This window comes from Ochotona princeps, chromosome 2 (genome assembly GCF_030435755.1).
Source record: "Ochotona princeps isolate mOchPri1 chromosome 2, mOchPri1.hap1, whole genome shotgun sequence".
Classification (NCBI taxonomy): domain Eukaryota; kingdom Metazoa; phylum Chordata; class Mammalia; order Lagomorpha; family Ochotonidae; genus Ochotona; species Ochotona princeps.
This window is the reverse complement of record NC_080833.1, coordinates 119,524,719-119,547,239: the sequence shown is the minus strand read 5'-3', so window position 1 is coordinate 119,547,239 and position 22,521 is coordinate 119,524,719.

Below are 22,521 nucleotides of genomic sequence, written 5' to 3'. Positions count from 1 at the left end.
CTTCCTGGTGTTTGCCATCTGCTCCTTGCCCTGACCTTCATCCCTTGATGTAGTTTGCTGCAGTTTATTTGCTTTCAACAACAGAGCCTGGCAAAGCCACTTAAGCCCTAACAACAACAAAAAAAAATCAAAGTCAAGAGAAACTAAAGAAAGCCTTCGAGCTTACTTTTCAGGGACTGCCAGATAACTTAAAGCAGGCAGGCACAATTTTTTGAAAACATAAAGTTGGTGTTACCTCCTCTGGTCCCAGCAGGCTTCTCAGGAACTCAGGTCCTTGTTTTTGTGTTTGCTGCTGAACTAAATGGAGATTGGTAAGTGAGCGATTAAAACAATTCAGTGGTGCAATGTCGCATAGGTTAAGCTGCTACCTGCAATGCCAGCATCCCATAAATGCGTCAGTTCAAGTTCCAACCATGAAACTTCCGAGCCAGTTCTCTGCTGATGTGCCAATGCTTGGGCCCCGGTCACCCATGTGGGAAATCTTGAGAGGCTCCTGGCCTCTCTGACTTGGCCCAGCCCTAGCCATCAGACATCTTGGGCGTGAATCAGGAGATGAAAAATCTCTGACCCTCTCTTACCCCACCATAGTTCTGCCTGTTAAATAAATTTTTGAAGAAGAAGATTAAAAACAACTTAATGTGCCCTTCCCCAAAATTAGGAGCTTCCGTCTTCATTTAGCATTTCTGCTGATTATGGTAATATTATTTTTGCTGTCAGAATCCAGTGATCTGAAAAAGTTTATTCTAAGTTTTTACCCACTGACTCATTGCTTTAGCATAAGAACAAAATGTTAGAACTCCTTACTTCATCATCTTTATGCCATTCTGTATATGTTTTAATTTTTCTCTAAAAAGTCTTAACAATAGCTCAAGTAATTCGGATCATTTCCAACCACTTCCTCTCATCTCAGTTTTTAAACCACTGGTTAAAGTACATTCTGGCTTTTCATCCTCTGATTTGAGCGACTCACTCACTGCTCCCCGCAGCCTTTACTGAATCAGTGGTCCCCAGGTGGTACTCTCTGGACCCACCAGAGAATCCTGACCTAGCCACTTCTTAGGACACAACCTCAGTCCGTGAAGAACACGGGATGTAAGGGGTATTCAACTGAGCCCATGCAGATGTGGCAGGTGGGTGTATTTTCCTTCCTGCCCAGTTCTAAGCATCCACTGCCGTCTTTGTCTCCTGCTTTTCTCATTTTCCTCCTATGACAATCAGGAAAATAGGAAATTAAAGAAACTGCAGCCAGATAAGCATACTGCAATCCCAAGGATTAGTCACTGCCAATCATGGCTTGCTGCTGTGTTCTTTGATCAGCGTTGGTGACATTTGCTCCTGCTCATCAGAATCCACACCAGACCCTCCACAGAGACAGGTCTGAAGGAAAGGACTCTTCTCCTCCTGAGCACTCTTCCAGGAAACTTTTTCAAACAGCCACGGCCACCGGCAAGCAGCCCAGCACTTGGAAATGCTCTCCCCAGCCTCTTTTTCTTTCGTTTTAGCTATTTTGAGGGATGTTTTGGGCCACCTAGAGGGAACTCTAAGGAACAAACAGATCTCCATGTGGTTGTTTCTCATACGCCAGATGCGTGGCACACCTGGCAGCACGGTGATTTGGAGGAAACAGCTTCTTGTCACAGTTCTCTGCACTCCGCCAGCCCAGGGAATTAGAGATTTCAGAAACAGCGGCATGGAGCATGGCATTGGTGCTTCTTTATTTTCACAGATCTGTGGGGTGTAGAAAACTGCTGTCCTTCTTAACCGTTTGTGCATCCTCTTGTTTCGGTCCAAAAGAACAGGCTGGGATTGCATTTCTTCTCATTTGTCAATATCTTATTAGCATACAGTTGCCACAAAAGGTCTTCAAAAGATTCAATGTGTTTTATGAAAAAAAACAAGGCACAGGTTCCAACATGTTTGCACCAACATAAGCTTATTTTTAAACTCCATCTTGTGAACTTTTAAACTAGGAAGTTTCTGCAGTTATAGGGGTTTCCAGTCTGTTTTAAAGTTGATTTATTTATTTATTTGTGTGAAAGGCAGAAACAGGAGGCATCATGGGTTAGCTGGTTAAACCACCACTAGCATCCCATTTCAAAGTGTTGACTTGAGTTCAGCTGGTCTGTTTCTGATGTAACTCCCTGTTAAAGTGCCTGGAAAAGCAGTAGAGGTTGGACCAAGTACTTGGGCCCCTGCTAGCCACATAGGAGACCTGAATGGAGTTCTAAATTCCTGATTTCAGATTGGCTCAGCCCAAGCCATTGCTACCACTTCGAGAATGAACCAACAAATGTAATATTTCATTCTTTCTGTGTCTCTCCCTTCCTCTATCACTCTGCCTTTCAAACACAAAAATAAGATTTTTTTGTAAGAATAAAGGCAGAGAAAGAGATCTTCCATCTGTTGATTTATTCTTTCTTCAAACACCTATAATAACCAGGGCAAGGCTAGATGGAAGCCAGAATCCTGGAACTCTGCTTGGGTCTCCCACATGCACAGCAGGCACATACACAGTTAAACCATCTCCTGCTGCTTCACAGCATCACATTAGAAGGAAGTTGGGGGTCCCAGCACAATGGCTCAACTGGCTAATCTTCCACTTCCAAGCACCGGGATCCCATATGAGTGTCAGTTCACATCCCTGAAGCTCCACTTCTCATCCAGCTCCCTGTTCGTACCCTGGGAAAACAGTGGAGGATGACCTAAAATCTAGCAACCCTGTGCCTGACTGGGATCCAGAAGAAGCTCCTGGCTCCTGACTTTGGATCATCTCAGCTCCAGCTGTTGCTACTATTTGGGGAGTAAGCCAGCAGATGGACATCTTCCACTCTGTCTCTCTTCTCTGTAAATCTTCCTTTCCAATAAAAATAAATAAATCTTTAAAAAAAAAAAAAGGAGGAGGAGGAGGAAGCTGGATTGGAAGTGGAGTAGGACTCTGATACAGCATGCAGGCACTGAAGTGGCAGCTTAACCCACTATGCCACATGTTTGTCCCTCATGTAGCATGCTACTTCTGTACATCAAGTGTCTCCTCACCAACATCAAACCAAGTCTAACATCCCTTCCAGTCTTGAACAGCTGAACCTGATCTTCCACTTCCATTTCCTATTACATTGGGTGCAGCAACCTAAGCAAAAGCAACCATCACCACTTTCTGAATGTGCCCTCTTCAGATTTTGTTGTACTGTTCCCTGTGCACCAAGTGCTCTCTCATCCCTTTGTGCCTACTGACCACATGGCCTTCCCTCTGCTCTCAACACATCTACACACCCCCTCAGAACTCATCCTACTCTTCGTCCCACAGCACTTGAGGAGAGCTTCACATTATAAAGCTCACAGGATATAAAATTAAGTTTATTAACTGCAAAAAATTTTTGAAATCCATTTATTATGAGGAATCCTTAAAAATTTCATTAAAAATATATACAATAGCTTAATCAAGATGGTGGAATAGGGTAAGGACATGTTTAAACAGATGGAAAAACATTTAATCAGGATGAAGCAGAGAGGACATATCTCAGGAAATAGGAAAGGACAGAACAACAGCAGAGGGGTACCTGGAGACTGACAGACACAGCAAAGCAGCAGGCACAACAAAAACAACGGTGTGGTGTTGCAGTGACTGACACTCCAACGGCATTCAGCTAACAGCAATCTGAACTCCACATGCAGCCGGAACTCCACTAGCAACCAAGTGGGAAGGGACTTTCACTGGGAATTTGGAAGGTGAACCGAGAAAAACAACTGTCTGTCCTGCTGGTCCGTTTGATTTGACCAGGAGCAGAGACAGAACAGCAGATCCCAAACGGGCCCCGAGAACAGGATGGATTTCAAAGCCCAGTCAGCCCCTTAGAGCTGAATTGGATGCCATTTCACGTAAGGAGGCAAAGGCAAGGGAAAAGACTGAGCATACACTGAGCTGGGAGTGAACTCATTTCTGACTCAGTGAACTGCAGCAACGTGGCATTCTACAGGTTCCACCCAGGACAGGTCTGGGTAGCCCTCAGATCTGATGCCCAACAGATCAAGAACTCTAGTAGTGGTACGTCAGGCACCATTTTGTACACTGTGGCAATAGCATTAGGACTGCAGGGGACAACAGTGAACTGCACATGTGCTGAGCTCGTGAGAACTCACTGAGTTCCAGGGATTGCACTGGTCCCGCTGGAAAGTAAGACCGACTGTGGCATCGTACCAGTCAAAACAGGTCTTTGTGGCACCCAGACCTAACGTCCAACAGGTTCCAACAAGATCAGCGCCACCAACAACCTAACTATATAGGACACCTGGTATCTCTCTAATCCTGGGACCTGCTCCAAATGAAAGTGGGAGAAAGGTTGCAGAGACAATGGTGCAGCCTCACCATGGTATCACAGGAGGTGAAGAGTGGTGAGCCAGGAGCTGGGCTGTGGAAACCACGGTGGAAATCTAACATAAGAACCCAGACCTGGAACTTGCTGGAGGTTGTGGCAAAAGTGGCTGCAAGCAAAAAGTTGTGAAACAACTGCAATAAGTAAAATCGCATTGTAGACCTGTGGGTGACAGACCTTAGAAACCTGCCCCAAGGAGAAGACTCTGCTAACCAGAAGTACAATGACCAAGAGCAAAAGAAGACACAAAGGCACAATGAATATTACCGAAAACTCCCTTGCAAAAGAGCAAAACCCAACCTCAGAGTTAACTGAGGAAGACATCGAGAAAATGGGGGACACAGAATCCATAAGACTCATTTTAAAGCTTCTGATCAACAATGAGAAGCTCATGCAAGAGTTCAAAGAATTTAAGGAAGCAACAAAGCAAATCAAGGCTGGTATATCAGAAATTAAGAACACAGTAGAGCAAATTAAAAGTACAGTGGAGAGTCTCCAAAGTAGAATGAAGCAAGCAGAAGAAAGAATCTCAGAATTGGAAGATATTTCCTGTCATTAGGAGAGAGCAAACAAAAAGCTGGAAGCAGAGCTGGATCAGGCCAAAAAAAAAAGTATTCAAAACTTGAAAGACACTATTAAGAGGTCAAATATAAAAGTTATGGGAGTCCCAGAAGGTGCAGAAGGAGAAGCTGAGTTTGCAAATATATTTAATGAAATAATAAAGGAAAATTTCCCTAATCTGGAGCAAGAATTGGGAAACAACATCCAGGAGGGGCACAGAACTCCCAATAGGCTTGATCAAAAACGATCTTCACCAGGCCCGGCAGCGTGGCCTAGTGGCTAAAGTCCTCACCTTGAACGCCCCGGGATCCCATATAGGCGCTGGTTCTAATCCCGGCAGCTCCACTTCTCATCCAGCTCCCTGCTTGTGGCCTGGGAAAGCAGTTGAGGTTGGCCCAAGGCTTTGGGACCCTGCACCCACGTGGGAGACCTGGAAGAAGTTCCTGGTTCCCGGCATCGGATTGGCATGTACCAGCCCGTTGCGGCTCACTTGGGGAGTGAAACATCAGATGGAAGATCTTCCTCTCTGTCTTTCCTCCTGTCTGTATATCCGGCTTTCCAATAACAATAAAAAAAAATCTTTAAAAAAAAAAAATGATCTTCACCACGACACTTGATCTTCAAGTTCTCTTCAATTGAACATAAGAAAAAAATCCTTAAATGTGCATGTGAAAAAAATCAATTGACATATAAAGGAATGCCAATTAAACTCACAGGAGATCTCTCACAGGAAACGCTACAGGCAAGAAGAGAATGGAGTGACATATTCCAGATTCTAAAAGAAAAAATTGTTGGCCTAGGATAACATATCCAGCAAAGCTTTCTTTTGTCTTTGAAAATGAAATAAAATTCTTCCACGGTCAAGAAAAGTTAAAAGAATTTGCCTCTTCCAAACCTGCCCTACAAATGATACTTCAAGATGTTCTCTTGATAGAGAAGAGGAATAGCACCTACCAAAACCAAAGGCAAATGGGAAGAACATCCTAATAAAATGACAACAGAAGACTAAACCAATGAACAACCCATTCCTAAAATGACAGGACCAAAGTACCATCCATACATATTAAACCCTAATGTAAATGGCATAAGCTCAATCAAACGCCATAGATTAGTAGACTGGATTAAAAAAACAAAACCCATCTGTTTATTGTCTGGAGGAGACACGCTTCACCAACAAAGATTAGCAGAAACTACATCACATGGGTTTTGTTGTTTTCTGTTGGTTTCATCTCTTCAAAACACTTTCTTCTGATTAAATCATTCAATGACTCGTAGATCATAAAGTAGCATCATCCTCAAGAAGGTTCTTGATTTTCATTTCTTCAGCTACACGTTAGGCAATTTGTAGCATGTTATTTAACTTCCAGGTGTTGTTAATTTCTTTTTTCTCCCTGATGCTGATTTTGTTTTGTGGCTCTTCATTTAAGGGGATGTATAGTAGCTGTGCAATGGAGACTGTCATATCTAGTAACATGTCATTTAACTTCATGGCATTGTAAATTTCTTTTTTCCTTTCTATTGTTGATTTTGCATTATGACTTTTCATTTGAGGGGATGTACAGTAGCTGTGAAATGGAGACTAACATCCAGATGTGAGCATGCATTTCTACTTCCAGACAAAGTTGGACTTACAATGAAACTGTTTACTATATCTTGACAATAGGATTCTGGACTCTCTGCCATTGTCCATGCCCACAATGATGGAATAAGACTGTGTATGAAGAACTATATTTTAGTAATGATATAGAGGAAAAGGTGGGGGGAGGGAGTTGGGGAGGGGATAAGGGAATATGGAACTGTATGATAAAATGAATAATAATAAAATGTAAAAAAAAAAAAAAAGAAAATATATACTGTGACAAATCTATGGGCTGGTGTAGAGACACAACAGGCTAAACCTCCACTTGGGTTGCCCATATACCGTAGTGAAGTTCCACTTCGAGTCCTAACTATTCTATCTCCAAACCAACAATCTGGTGATGTCACATATGCTTAGATCTCTATGCAACATGATCACAGTTCGTTCATAAAAAGACTTAGCTTTGGGCCCGGCGGCGTGGCCTAGCACCTAAAGTCCTCGCCTTGAACGTGCCTGGGATCCCATATGGGCGCCGGTTCTATTCCCGGCAGCTCCACTTCCCATCCAGCTCCCTGCTTGTGGCCTGGGAAAGCAGTTGAGGACGGCCCAATGCATTGGGACCCTGCACCCACGTGGGAGACCTGGAAGAGTTTCCTGGTTCCCGGCTTCAGATCAGCGCACACCGACCCGTTACGGCTCACTTGGAGAGTGAATCATCGGACGGAAGATCTTCTTCTCTGTCTCTCCTCCTCTCTGTATATCTGACTTTGCAATAAAATAAATAAATCTTAAAAAAAAAAAAGACTTAGCTTTGAGCCACTGTGATGACTCAACTGGCTAATCTTCCATCTTTAAGCATCGGCATCCTATATGATGCTGGTTTGTTACCCCACTGTTGCACTTCCCATCCAGATCCGTACATGTGGCCTAGGAAAGTGGTGGAGGATGGCCTTGGGACCCTGCACCCATGTGGGACATCCAAAGGATCAGCTCAACTCCAGTCATTGTGGCCATTTCGGGAGTGAACCAGCATACAGGAGATCTTTCTTTCTGTCTTTCCTTCGCTCTGTAAACCTGCCTTCCAATGAAAACAAACAAATCCTTAAAAATTATAAAATAACTAAAGAGAAGTTTTAGCTTATCCTTACTTAGTGCAACCATGATAACAAGCCACAGAAGCATATAGCAAAGAGAGCTACAAAAATCTCCAGAGCAGGTCAACTGCTGTGTTTCATCAACCATGCCCTTGCCTTTCAGTTCCTGAGGGCTTGATGACACCACCATGTATCTCCCCTTGCCTTGGACTAGATCTATGCAGCAACACCCAGCCTTGGTACCCCTCCCTCATCCTGCCTTAGGGGTCACGTACTTAGACTGTGCCTTCCAAGTTTCTCAGACAATGAGAAGTTGGAAGAAGGACCGCTGCGTGGTAGGCATAAAAGGGGCTGACTGTCTAAGAGTGGTGCCTGTTTCTACCAGTTAGTCATTGCATCAAGACCAAGTGTCAATGAATGCATGCTTTCTGCTTCCTTCATGTTTCTGAGTCCATCCATCAATGGATGGATGGTCTTAGGTGGGCTTACTTTTCACACACACATGGCCAACCTTGACTGCGCTCTAGGCTCCAGGCTTCAGCTTGACTCATCCCTGCATATTATGGTCATTTGGGGAATGAGGCAGCAGATAGACAATATCACTCTCATTTCTCTCTCTGCGCCCCCCCTTTCTCTGTCTCTCTCCGTGTGTGTGTGTGTGTGTGTGTGTGTGTGTGTGTGTGATCAAGACTATGTCCCTCCTTGGAGAATGCAGGCTACCCTGTACCTTACTGGTCAGATTCCCGACTTGGCCTTTCCTAGAACTCACTAGGTAGGATGCAGAGTTCAGTTATTCCTGACTAGCTAAGATATTGGAGATCTCTCTGCTCACCCGCCTAAGACTGTTCTACTCTTCAGTTGTTGATACATGGCTTGTTAGAATTATAAATCAGTTTTGATTATCCTAAAATGCATGAAGTTCTGTAAAATCTTGCTTGAATACTATAAACTGCTAAACATAAATATAAGCATAAAAAAGAAAGTAATAACACTCACCAGAACCAAAGGCAAATGTGAAGGTCATCCCAGGAAAATAACAGAAGACTAAATCAAACAATGGACAACCCTAAAAAGACAGGGCAAAAATGCCACCTATCCATTTTGGCCTTGAATGTAAATGGCTTAAACTCATCAATCCAATGGCATAAATTAGTAACTGGATTAAAAATACAAAATCCATCTATCTGTTGCCTGTAGGAGACATATCGCACCACCAGAGATCAACATAAACTATATCTCATGGAGTTTGATGTTTTCATTTTCATTCCTTCAAAGCGGTTTTTTTTTCTCATTAAATTCTTCACTGACTCATAAGTCATACCATGTCTTCAAAAAGGCTCTTGATGTTCTTCATTGTTTCAGGTATGTATTAGTCACTCAGTAGTATGTTATTTAACGTCATTGTACTGTAAATTTCTGTTTTTCTTCCTGTTGTTGATTTTGTATTGTGGCTTTTCATTTAGGGAGATGTATGGTAACTGTGTAATGGAGACTATCATACCCAGATGAGAATGCAGGCTATCGGGTGACTGAAGGTTCATGCTTTGGGATGAGGAAAGCAAAAGCCCATGTTGGGGATGAGATTGCAGAGGGGACTGGAGAAGAATTCACTTCTAGAAAGCACTGCAATAACACAGAAGTGCAACGAGGTCTTTTACGAGTTGGGAAGACTGGGAATGGGACCATGCTACATCGGTAGCTTGGAAGAAAACACCACTGATATTTGGAAGACCAAAAAAATATGACTGATTCCTAAATAATCGGTAAAAGCTTCTTGGAGGAGAAGATGTTTGAGCCAGACCGAGAAGGATGAGCAGGACTTCACATGGAGCAGCAGAGGGGTGAGGAGCAAAAGCAGCCAGAGGGAGAAGCAGCTTGCAAGCAGTGTTTGTGTCAAGTCAGTGTCAGTGAAGGGGTCAGGGAGAACTGAGAAATAAGCAATAGAGGCAGTGGGATGGGCATTTGGTTCAGCTGCTGCTTGGGACTCCTGCATCCCAAAGTGGAGTACCTAACTTCTGTACCTAACTTCTGAGTCCCACCTCCAGTCTCCACTCATTCCAGCTTCCTACACCCAGGAGGCTTCAAGCAATGGCTCAAGTCGTTGGGTCCTTGTCACCCACCTGGGAGACCTGGATCAAGTTTCTGACTCCTGACTTCAGTCTGGTAAGGCCTGGTAATTACAGCATTTAGAAAGAGGGAGATACCGGTGTGTCTGTCTGCCTCTGGCTCATTCTGTTCCCCTCTCGCCACCTTTCAAATACAATAAAAAAGAAGTAAGTTAAAAGAAAAACCAGTAGAGTCCACACAGTTAACAGTGCTGATTTTCAGTGGCCTTCCCTCCTCACAGTACCCTTTACCCATATCTGCACACTATCTTCCATATGACAACATCCTGTATATGGAAAGGAGTTAGGTCTCAGATCTGTCCTACCCTATACAACACCCACATTCTTAACAATCTAGATCCCTCTCTCCAACTCCCTTTACAAACCCTACCACCTCGTTTCTGATAGCCCTTCAAGCTTCCCAAATGCCTGGTTGATAAGATCAATGTCTGAGTATCAATAATAGGGACCAGTCCAGCATTGTGATATAGAAGGTTGAGCTATAACTTACAAGACAGACATCCCATATCACAGTCCCCACTGCTCTGCTTCTGAGCCAGCTTCCAGCTAAAGGGCCCTGTGAAGGAAGTGAATGAAGATTCAAGCATTTGGGCCCCTGCTGTCCATCTGGGACACTGGGATGGAATTTCTGGCTCCTGGACTATGTCAATTTTCAGGATATGAGAGGGCAGTGCTGCAAGGATTACGTGTTGGGGTGCTTAGAAATTCATCCTAATGGTAACAATCTATGCTCACAGAGAGACTTCCCCAAGCAGCTGATATCGCACCCAGGTTGAGATTCTGATGCAGATGCTGGAAGAGATCTGGTCAGGATAGCACACATAGAGCCTCCCTTCTGCCCAGGCCTCCTCGCTGCCTTCATCCTGGGTCTGTGGCTGCAGTCTCTGTCCTCCAGAAGCCTGCTGTCAATATGACAAATTAGGAACTGAAAATCTGTCAATCTGACAAATGGGAACTGAAAAAGCAAAATTGTACAATTGGCCACCCATTAGAGAGGGGCTATACCTATCACACCCCATGAATGAGAAAGAGATGAAACTCTGAATCAAATCTTACTGTCAGTATAGCCTGGCTGGATTTTATTGGTCATAGGAGACTCTGGCCAGGAAACGTTTTAACAGTCCCCTTTATTAAACAAGCTATGGTTTTCTCTCAACAAGCCACGACAGATTTATTCTGCTGGTGGTGGTTAGCTGGGGGGGGGGGGGGGGGGGGTATGTAAATATTTTGTTTTCAAGAAAATATAATCAATTACTAGGAAAAAAAAACATAGGCTGTCCCATCATGTGATGAGAATGAATCATGATCTCTCTGGTCTTCCAAAAACAAAAAACAACAACCAAAAAAACCACCCCATAGCCTCGTCTAACCATAATAAAAACACAAATTCCAGAGGAGGGACTTTCTATAAAAGAATCGACCAGCTCGCCTCTGAGCAGCTACAGCCAATGGCATCTCCCACAGCTCTGTTCCACGCTTCCTTGATCCCTTCCCTCCAAGACCAAAATTCTTAGCTTGGGATCCAGGAAGGCAGTTCTAAATGCAGAAATAACCATAGTCAATTAACACTAAAACTTGGTACAGGAGGAAGACGTGTCAGGGGGTATCCCTCTCTGGAATGTCAAATCATGTATACACTAAGAGGTTGGTTTAGAGCAGCACTTTGACTTAGCCACCTGAGGATTTTGGCTAAAATGTAGATTCGGATCAGTGGCTCTGGGCTGGGGCCTGAGAGCATTCACTTCTCACAAGGCTGATGCCTCTGGACTCTATAGATAGCGTTTTGAGAAACACAGTCTGGATCTGTGGTTCTCAAACAGGAGCGAGTGTGACGCACAGCGGGTGTCTGGAGACAGTTTTGGTGACATACCTGAAAAACAGGTATTACCGGCATCAAGTGAGCCACAGCCTGATGGCTGCTCAACATCCTGTAACACACAAGACAGGCCCCTAGGGCTGATCATTGTCCAGTTCAAAATATTAGCAGCACTAAAACTCAGAAACCTTGGCCTAGATCAGCTTAGCAAGTCAGCGGTAGAACTTGTTGAAGTACTGCCTGCAGTAAGCATGGTGTCTGAGGGCCCAGCGCAATAGAGTAGTGGTTAAGGTCCTCACCTTGAGCATGCTGGGATCCCATATGGGCACCAGTTCTAATCCCGGCTGCTCCACTTCCCACCCAGCTCCCTGCTTGTGGCCTGGGAAAGCAGTTGAGGACGGCCCAAAGCCTTGTGACCCTGCACCCACGTGGGAGACCCTGAAAGAAGTTCCTGGCTCCAGGCTTCGGATTGGCACAGCACTAGTCGTTGTGGTCACGTGGGGAGTGAATCATTGGATGGAAGATCTTCCTCTCTGTCTCTCCTCCTCTTTGTAATCTGCCTTTCCAATAAAAATAAATAAATCTTTTATAAAAAAAAATCATGGTGTTTGAGACTGTGTTCATAACATGTTCCCAAGAGACCCTGGTGCAGCAGGTCCAGAGTGAATTTTAAGAAACCTCGGATTGATAGGGACTAAGATCCTTGCAACTCTGGCCCCATTTTGCTACTTCCACTTCCCACGTGTTAACCCAGGCCCTGCCCTCAGCACAAATCAAAGTGATGATGCCAATATTTGAGCATAAAGGAATGACTATGGTTTGCAGTAGACCTCTGGGTCCCAAGAACTCTCCCCTTTCTAAATGAGGATGCTTCGAGGCTTGTTTGTTTTTAAAAAATAATAATAAATTTATTTTTATTGGAAAGTCAGATCTACAGAGCGAAGGAGATACAGAAAGAGAGATCTTCTGTCTGCTGGCTCACTCCCCAAGTGACCACAGTGGCTGGAGCTCAGCTGATCCAAAGTCAGGAGCCAGCAGTTTCTTCTGGGTCTCCCATGTGGGTGCAGCGTCCCAAGGATTTGGACCATTCTTGACTGCTTTCCCAGGCCAGAAGCAGGAAGCTGGATGGGAAGTGGAGCAGCCAGGATACAAACTAACGCCCATATGGGATGCCGACACATGCAAGGCAAGGACTTTAGCCACTAGGCTACTGCGCTGGCCCTGCTTTGGCATTTCTAAAGAGGCTGCAAAGAAGGAAGAGCTGGTCTGGAAAAAAAACTCACAAAGGAGCCACAGGGCCCTGAGGGCCAGACACTAAGGCCTGTACATTCTTTCTCTGCTTCCCCTGGTTGTCTGCAACAGAAGTTGAGAGAAGGAATAAGATAATGTGTTTCTTAGGACAAGCCCTGAAGCCAAAACCAAGCCCTGAAGCACCAACAAGATGCTTTGCATGAGCTGGCAGCCAACAGAACCATACCTGGTTGGTACGATGGCCAAGTAGGCTTCAGTCGGCCTGGGGGCTACACACGGGTAATGATTACTCTTTTCCCTGGACAGACCAAGAAATGCTCTGGCCCAGATCTCAAATCAATCAAGACAATACTGGCCACCAAAGTTTTACCTGTTGGAAAAGTAAATGAACTGAGGAGTCTTGAAATTAGAATCTTATAGGGCCTGAAGCCTGAAGGTATGTTGCATCTTCACTCAAACCAGTGTTGGGGGCTTGGATTCACACACAGAGGGGAATATGACCTTCCCTCCAAAAGATCCCAACAGGGCCACAACTTGTTAGCCCTCAGATCAGAACTGGCTCCTGGGTGACCACTTTAGATCTAGAGATCAAGTAAAATTAAGGTGAGGAAGGACCAACTCTAGCTTCTAGAACATTCCTTGATACAGCTGGCAGATCTGCCTGTAAGAGAAATGCACACTCCTTCCCTGTGGCTGAAGGAGAAGCATAAGGAATGCAGCAGCTTACCCCCAAAGTTTCCTATCGCTGCACTCCTGGTTCCTCCCAAGGCACCCATGAAATGTGAAAACATGCACGGGCATGGAGAAGAGGGAGAAAGAGCTCTGTGCCTAGGGTGACCGCACAGGATGACTACATCATCGTGTGACTCCTGCAGTGCGACTGAGCCATGTGACTCTTCTGTTTTCCTCCCAGCTCACCACGACTGAATGAACACATGACTTACCTCTCAACCTGTCCTTTTGTCCAGGCAACCCTGGGCAGCTCACCTCTCCATCAAAAGTCAGGACCCCTGGCTGTAAGTGGAAACAGCACAGGTACTTGACAGAGGCACTGTGAGGGCACAAGCCAAGGTCGCATATGTTACTAATCTGCTACTATGTGCCAGCGCCCATGGAAGAACCAGGGATAGAATAGTGAACAAAACAGGCTTCAACCCCGGTCCATTAGGCACACAATGAGGGTCTCAACATTTCCAGGTGAATGTACGTAAGAAAACTTAACATGGGACCCCTTTCTGAGAGCTCTATCAAACACAGCCTCCAACCCTCACAAAGAAAAGCTCCACCCAGTGAGGCTGCCAAAGCATACAAATGGAACCCGGTAAGATCTTTTTCACAATGAATTATTTTTAGCTTGGGGTGGGACAAGACTGCAGCTCCTGACCTTTAAATATTAAGTGATTCATTATGACTATTTCATTTCCCTGAACAGTACAATGTAGGAGACACAGTTACTAAGTGTGACCGAGGTAGGGTGTGAAACTGGCTGGCATCAGAAACCTGGTGCTGTTGGCCTAGGACCTGGGGGCTGGTGAAGCACAAGGCCCCCGGGAGGGCAGGGCCATGGCTTGCTCATGCATGCACACATAGGGTAGGCCCCCAGAGTGCCAGGCTCCACGTTGAGCACTGGAGAACTTGGCAACTCCCAGGGCATGGATTCTGAGAAATGGGCTCTGCAGCCCCAGGTTAGATCCTGCCCCAGGATTGCCCCAGAGTCCTCTCTGCTCTCAAGAGGAAGAACTCATGGAGAGGATGGCTAGGAACTCTTGGCTGGTCAGTGCAATGCTGGCCAGAGCCTGCACAGGCCGGCGACATGCACTCTGGTCAATGGCCAGTAGCCACCTACCACAGCTGCCCTTAGTCGGCCTCGTTTCCTGTCACTGTTCAGAGCTGAGTATTCTCCATCTTAGAGCCCTACCTCAAGGCCCCCAACTCTTCCTCTCCCTTCTGTCTGCCTGCCCCTCTTCCAAGACAATGTCTGGAATTCAGGGTCCTCTCTGTGCCCACCCCGGCTCTATCTTTTTCTCTCTGGACCCACACCCTGCTGCTCACGTCTCACTAAAGGCCAGTAAACTCTTCCAGGGGTGTGGCGGGGGGTGGGGGAGAGAACAAGAGGTGCCGGGGTCATTAGTGCTGACTTGCTACTCATCCTCCCCATTGAGATGCTGATTCTGTCTACACACATTTACCTAGTAGTCTCTTCAAGACATTTTTTTAAATTATTTATTATTTAACTTCAGTAATTACATTGTATTATGTGACACAGTTACATAGATACTTGGGTTCTCCCACCCCTCCCCAAACCCTCCCACCATGGTGGATTCCTCCACCTTGTTGCATAACCACAGCTCAAGTTCAGTTGAGATTCCCCCATTGCAAGCGTATACTAAACATAGAGTCCAGCATCTTATTGTCCAGTCAAGTTCAACGGCTTCTTAGGTATACCCTCTCTGGTCTGAAGACAGAGCTAGCAGAGTATCATCCCAGTCCATTAAAAGCTCCAACATACCATCAGCAAAAATTTACATCATTATGGAATTAATTGACATAGTAATGAGTAACCAACATGTTAAAAGTAAATGCAAATTCCCAGCCACCTTCTGTGACCACCTCACCTACACTTCAATTTTAGTTTATACACAACATATAACATTCAAAACATAACATGTTATACATAACATCATATCATCTTAAATTAAGGCAAACATGTGGTATTTAACCTTTTGTGATTGGCTCATTTCCCTTAGCATTATGGTTTCCAGTTTGGCCCATTTGGCCACAAAGAACTGCATTTTGTTTTTTTTAATAGCTGAGTAGTATTCCATGGAGTAGATGTACCATAGCTTTCTTATCCAATCCTCTGTTGATGGGCATTTTGGTTGCTTCCAAATGCAGTAGAAATCAAGACCAAAATAAACAATTGGGACCTCATCAAACTAAGAAGCTTCTGTACAGCTAGAGAAACAATCAACAAAGTAAAAAGGCAACCCACAGAATGGGAGAAGATCTTCGCACACGACATAGGTGATAGAGGGCTGATCTCCAGAATATACAAAGAGCTACAAAACAACCAAAATGTCAAAACAAACAAGCCACTCAAGAAATGGGCACGGGAAATGGGCAAACACCTCACAAAGGAACAAACCCAAATGGCAAATAAACATATGAAAAAATGCTCAAGTTCCCTGGCAATAAAGGAAATCCAAATTAAAACATCAATGAGGTACCACCTAACGCCAGTAAGACTGGCCCACAAGAATAAAAGCACCAACAACACTTGTTGGCGAGGTTGCGGGGAAAAGGGAACCCTACTCCACTGCTGGTGGGGCTGCAGGATGGTACAGCCTCTATGGAAATCAGTATGAAGAATATTCAAACAACTCAAATTCAACATACCGTATGATCCAGCAATAGCACTCCTAGGAATATATCCAGAACACTTGTTTTATGAGAAACCAACATGCACTCCTATGCTCATAGCAGCACAATCAGTAATTGCAAAAACATGGAAGACATTTTTTTTAACTCAAAGGAAAGATGGATATGGAAATTTACAGCTCCATGAAAACTTGTGGAGCTTCAAAGTTAAGATAGTGGCATATAGGTTAAAATCCAGCATAGACCCCACCTATAGGCAACAGCCTAGGTTGTATGGTACCTAAGTGATACATTGCTGGGAGAAAAGCAGCTAATAGCTGGTGGGCATTCTGGGCCTGGCTAATGCCAAATTTGTGTTAACTATACCAGTGTACCAGTATAGTTGCCTAGTCTATTAAAAAAAATGGTATGTGGGGGGCAGACACCAGCACACCAACAGTCAGGGTCCAGGGACCTATACGTGAGACTGCACAGAATTTTGGTAAGCAGGCAGGGCCCCAGGCTGGCTTGAGACATGGCAGGGGACCAGGCTTGTGGGTCTGTAGGCAGAGGGGGCTGTGGATAGCTCAGGAAAGCAAGTCTGGAAATATGTGGGAGGGAGGATTGCTGAGGGAGAATGAGACAGGTTAGGAGTAACTTCTGGGGGATTTCCACCAAACTGGCTACTACATTTGCAGGTAAATGAGGGGGCTAAGACTAGGTGGTTGCCAGGAAAGAAACTGTATGATGTTTCAGGACCAAACCAATACACCCGCCCAGGTGGGAGACCTGAGGTGGGATTGTTGGTATCCAACCACTACCTATCAGTGCACACGAAAGTCATGGCTGAGGCCTGCCTGGTAGGACTCAACCTCAGCATCTGCCAGTGAGTTTTGGGGCTGAGTATGGACCCTGTTAGACTGGGCCATGACACTAACCAGCTTACAAGTGAACAGGCCCTGGGAGCAGATTCTGTGGGGGATTGTGAACTCACCCCTGTAAAACTGTCATTCTAGCTGGTTTGCTCAAGGGCTGGGGTGGTGACAATCTGAGCTAGGCATGACCATGGAACTTAACAACACTCATCGGTATTAGGGTTGGGAACAGGCTGGGCTGGTCCAGGTTGTATCCCCTGGTCCAGGTTATACACACCAATTCTTGGGTGTAGGGTGGGGCAGGCCACAACATCCACCAGCACACACAAAGGCTGACAAGGCAGTGGGGGCGGGATCGAGGGGGCAGATTGCTGGGTAAGAGCCTAGTAGTTGCTAGCACATGTGAGATCTGGGTCTGTAACTGCTCCTGATGGGGAAATTTGGGGAACTGATGGGCTGTTGCCCCTGCTGGTGAGCACATGAGTCAGGGCTAATGTTTGTCAGGCTGAGGAGAACTGCTTTATTTGTCGGCATGTGTGTGTGTGTGTGTATTAGTTTGGGAGAAAGGCAGCAGGCCAAACCATAGCACACTGGCACGTGAGGGGGCCAGGATGGGGTGTGGGCCATGCCGAGCTAGGCTAGACTGTCACACCCACCTGTTTGTATGAAAGCCAGGTATGAGAGCAGGCTGGATAGGGCTAGTCTGCAACAACCACTAGAGACAGTTGGGATTCGGGGCAGACCAGGCCTTGCCAGGTTATAGTATCTAATGGCAAAAACCAAGCTGGGTGATGGGTTATGCCAGGCTGAGTCAGAGCAACCACTGTCATGTGCAAGATCTATGGCTTGGAGACAACCTGGTCAAGGAGCTAAGGAGATGGCCCTGCTGGGCTGCAATCCCTACTAGTGAGTGTGAGAGCTGAAATAGGGCAGTGAACTGGGTTGGACATGGCTCCAGCACTCACTGGTGCTCACAAGAATCAGGGTATATACAGGACAGGCTGGGATAGGTCTCTGCACCCACCAAACCATGGGAGAGCTGGGTCTGGGGATGGACCAGGCATGGATGGGCAACAGCTCCCAACAGTAAGAACCAGAATAAGTGTGGGCTGATCAGGCAAGGCAGCTGTCCCTACCAGGACAGGAGTTAGGCCAAGTCAGGCTAGGCTAAAAATCCACCAATTCAAAAATATGTGTGCAAGATCTGCGATTCCAAGTGACCTGATAGAGGAACTTGGGGAACTTTGCTGTCAGGACGCATTCCCTATAGGTGAGCACAAGAACCAAGGCTGGGAGCAGTCCAGATCAAAGTACCAGCTGGCATATGTGTGGATCAGGTCTGGGGTGGGCCAGGCTGGGCCAGTTCATAACACCCACTGACAGAGGTGAGAACCAGGACTGGGTACAGGACAGGACAGATAGGGCCACAACACCAGCCAGTTCACATCAGGGCTGGGACTGGGGGCTGGCTAGGCTAGGCTAGGCTGTAGTACCTGCCAGCATGAGCTGGAACTGGGGCAGACTGGGCCAAACCAGACTGCAGCACCCACTGGTGAATGCCAAGATGAAGTAAGCCATGCCAGTCTGGGCTGCAGCACCCACCAACACACAGAAGTCCCAGGATGGGGAGCAATCCCATTAGGGGTACTGCAGCGGATCCCCTGTTGAGTCACTTGATCCCACTGGAGAGTGTGAGAACTGGGGCTGGAAGCAGAGCAGACTGGGTAGGGCTACAAAACCCATTGGTCTGTAGGTGAATTGGGTTAGGGGCAGAGCCAGGCTGGGTTAACCAACTGTACCCACTGGTGCATGCATGTGCCAGAGCAAGTGCAGGCTGGTTGGACTTTGCCACAACATCAGCTGGCAAGTGCTGGGACTGGGGGCAAACCATATCAAGACAGACTGAAGAATCACCAGGAAAGTGCAAGATCCAGGGCTGGGACTGGTCCTAGTAGGGAAACCATGGGCACCTCTCTGATAGGCTGCAACTCTCACTGATGAGCATGAGAACCAGGGCTGGGGGCAGGCCTAGCACAACAGGTGGCACCTGCTGGCATGAGTGTGGACTGGATAGTGAGTTCGGTGACCTGAGCTAAGCTCCAGTGTCCATTGATGTGTATGAGAGCTGAATGGGATATGCGACAGATTGGAACAGTCTGCTGCACATACGTGCATGCACAGGAACCAGGGCTGAGAGAAGGCCTAGTGGGAGTTAGTGGAGGTCACTCCAACCAGGCTGTAGTTCCTACTGGTGTGCTTGAAGGCTAAGTGTGTGGTGGTCAGGGTTGGACTGATCCATATCATTTGATGGTTTATGTATTAGATGCAACTGGGGACAGAACAGACCCAACAACTACAACCACCAGTGTGTGTATAGGTTGATGTGGGTGATGGATTGAGCCAGACTCCACACTGGTTGGCACATGCAGGAGTCAGTGCTGAGGTCACTTCTAGTGAGATTTCTTTGGAGACCCCCTTCACCACCAACTGAAACACTGGACTCAGAACTCCAACTGTGAAAATCACAGGGCATGTGGTGTGACCATGGAGTGCATGTGTCAGAACTGGGTCTCCTCAGTTGCTGAGGCCTATGCAGTGTATGGATGCCCAGAAGCTCCTGAGACATGACAACAAGTTCACTGAGGCCTGTAGAGGACATCTAGTATCATGGAGGACAGAACAAATTGAACAGTTGTCCCAGACAAGTAGCTAGGCGAATCGAAACTCTAAAATGCACTACGTCAGCCAATGAACTTTGGGAGGATTTCCTGAACCTCAGAGCAATGAAATCAACAGCATCTCAGAACTATCGAAATCACGTATGCAGTGTTCTCAGAACAGGCTCCGTGTTGAAGACCCTAGGATGACATCATTGGCTTTCCCCCATTCCTGGGTTGCTGGAAGCAGCTCTCTCCCCTTCTCTCTCCATTTTCCTCAGATACCAGAAGAAAAAAGGAGACTGGAGGCAATTGTCTCATCCACCTTCCCCTCTCCCTCGATTCTCTCCATCTTAATCAGTGGTCCAAATGGTCATGCATCCACTATGTAAACATCATCAAAAGCAAAATAAATTTGTTGTTAAAAAAAAAATACCTAGGCCCAACGCTATGGCCTAGTGGCTAAAGTCCACACCTTGAGCTCACCAGGCCCCCATATGGGTGCCAGTTTGTGTCCCAGCCACCCTGCTTCCCATCTTGCTTCCCGATTGTGGCCTAAGAAAGCAGCCAAGGATGACCCAAAGCCTTAGGACCCTGCACCCACATGGGAGAGCCGAAAGAAGCTCCTGGCTCCAGGCTTCAGATCAGTTCAGTTCTGGCCATTGTGGCCTCTTGGGGAGTGAATCATCGAACGGAAGATCTTCCTCTCTGTCTCTCTTCCTCTCTGTGTATCTGACTTTCCAATAAAAATAAATAAATCTTAAAAAAAAAAAAAAAGACCCAGCTTAGGACTTCATTAGGACTTCAACATGCCTTATCAGAGCTCCAATTCCGGTCCCAGCTGTTAGACTTCCCATCAAGTTTCCAGCTAACGTACCTGGGAAGGCAGCAGAAGATGACCTAAGTACTTGATATTCCTGATGCCCACGTGGGAAACCAGGATGAAGCTCCTGAATCCTAGCTTTAATCCAGCTCAGATCTGATCATTGCAGCCGTTTGGGGAATGAATCAAAAATCAAAGGTTTCTTAGGCTTAGGCTCTCACTCTCTTATTTTTGCCATGCTGCCTTTCAAATAAATAAATAAATCTAAAGGCTGGCACTGTGGCATAGAAGATGAAGTCACCACCTACAGTGCTGGTTCAAGTCCCAGCTGCCCCACTTACAATTCATTGTCATGCTAACTCACCTGGGAAAGCAGCAGAAGATGGCTCAAATGCTTGGACCCCTGCACCCATGTGGGAGACCCAGAAGAAGTTCCTGGCTTTGGTTTGACCAAATCCAGTCACTATGGCCATTTGGGGAAATGAACCAGTGGATGAAAGACCTCCCCTCCACCCATAACTCTGCCTTTCAAATAAGTCTTTAAACACTAAACAATATTTTTTAAAGCAAGGGATGTATTAAACACTTAATTCCTGCTGTGATGGGCTGCTAAGGTCATAGTAGCCCTAAGAAGTAGATGATATTCAAACATATCATTACAAACAAGGACTCTGAGTAAAATAGATTTCAAGGAACTCTTGAGAGCTGCATAGCTAGTGAAAGAACCAGCAAGGACATCTTGACTCTGAAATCCAGGGCCAGAGCCCATCAAGAGACTAGGAAGAACCGCGACATCCACCAGGAGTAGGAGGCAGGCAGCCCTTGCCGGACCTGCCTGAGAATAGCGGTGTGGAGACGGGAGGCTCTCCTTACACTGTGCTGAGTGCTATCCCAAGCCTCCCCATCACCACCACACACACCAGCAGCCCCAAAGGCCCCAGCCGAGGGGTGCGACTGACGCATTCACGAAGGTCAAACAGCAAGGCGCAGCTAGGACCAGCGTGAGCACAGTTCAGGTGTGTTTCCTGATGCGCAGGAGAGCTCCAAAGCCATGCCCTCCTCTGGCCTCGGTGCCTGGGGCTGCGGCTGACTGCAGCTGAAGCCCAGCCTGGCTGCAGGTAACTGCTGAAAGGGTCAGCCCTTTGGCTCCCATGTGCTGTGAGCAGCCACAGTGCAGGGAGCATGCCCACATTGTCGACAACACAATGGGAGTGAACTGTGTTGGACCTGGAAGCTTGTTATTCTTGGAGAGTTGTTTCTCCCTGTCTTCCTCAAACCTCCCCACCCAGGCTGTATCTCCTGTCTCTCGCAGTAAGTGGAGTTCTCTGACTTGGCCAGCCCCTGTCTGCTCTCTGGCAAGCAGATTTGCCCCTGATGAGGCAAGAGCTTTAGCTAACGGGCTCCTAGGCACTCCCAGAACCTGCGAAGGGGTCTGTGCCTCCCTCCCCTCTGGTCTCAGGCAACGCCTGCCTTGGACTCTGTCTCTCAGCCCCCGTGCCTCTGACCACCACACCCCTACCAGCTCCAGAGCCAAGTGCTTAACCCACCCTGCACCCCCTCCTATGCCCTGCCCATGTAAAGACAGCAAAACAGGCGCCCACATACACCCGAGGGAACAGGAGAAGTGTCCAGGCTCTAAGATGGGAGATTCAGGTACCATTCAGCCTGTAACCCAGCATGTCTGAGCCTCAGTGTACCCACCTCAGCAATGGGTGGCATAAGAGCTCCTTTCTACTTGACAGAATTTGGAAATAAAGTCATACATAGAAGAGCCAAAGAAATAATACTTATGTTTTCTCCTTCTGAGGACAGAACTAATGGAGGGAAAAAAAGACAAAAATGAAACGGTATGTTTTGTTTTTTTTTTTCCTAGTTAAATTCACATTTTTAATAGCACAGTATCTTAGGAGCTGATGGCATATTATGCACATGTAAAAAACAATGTTGGTGCTAACAACATTCCAGAAGGCATAGCATCCTTTTCTACTGACAGAACTCTGTTCATAGAAAAA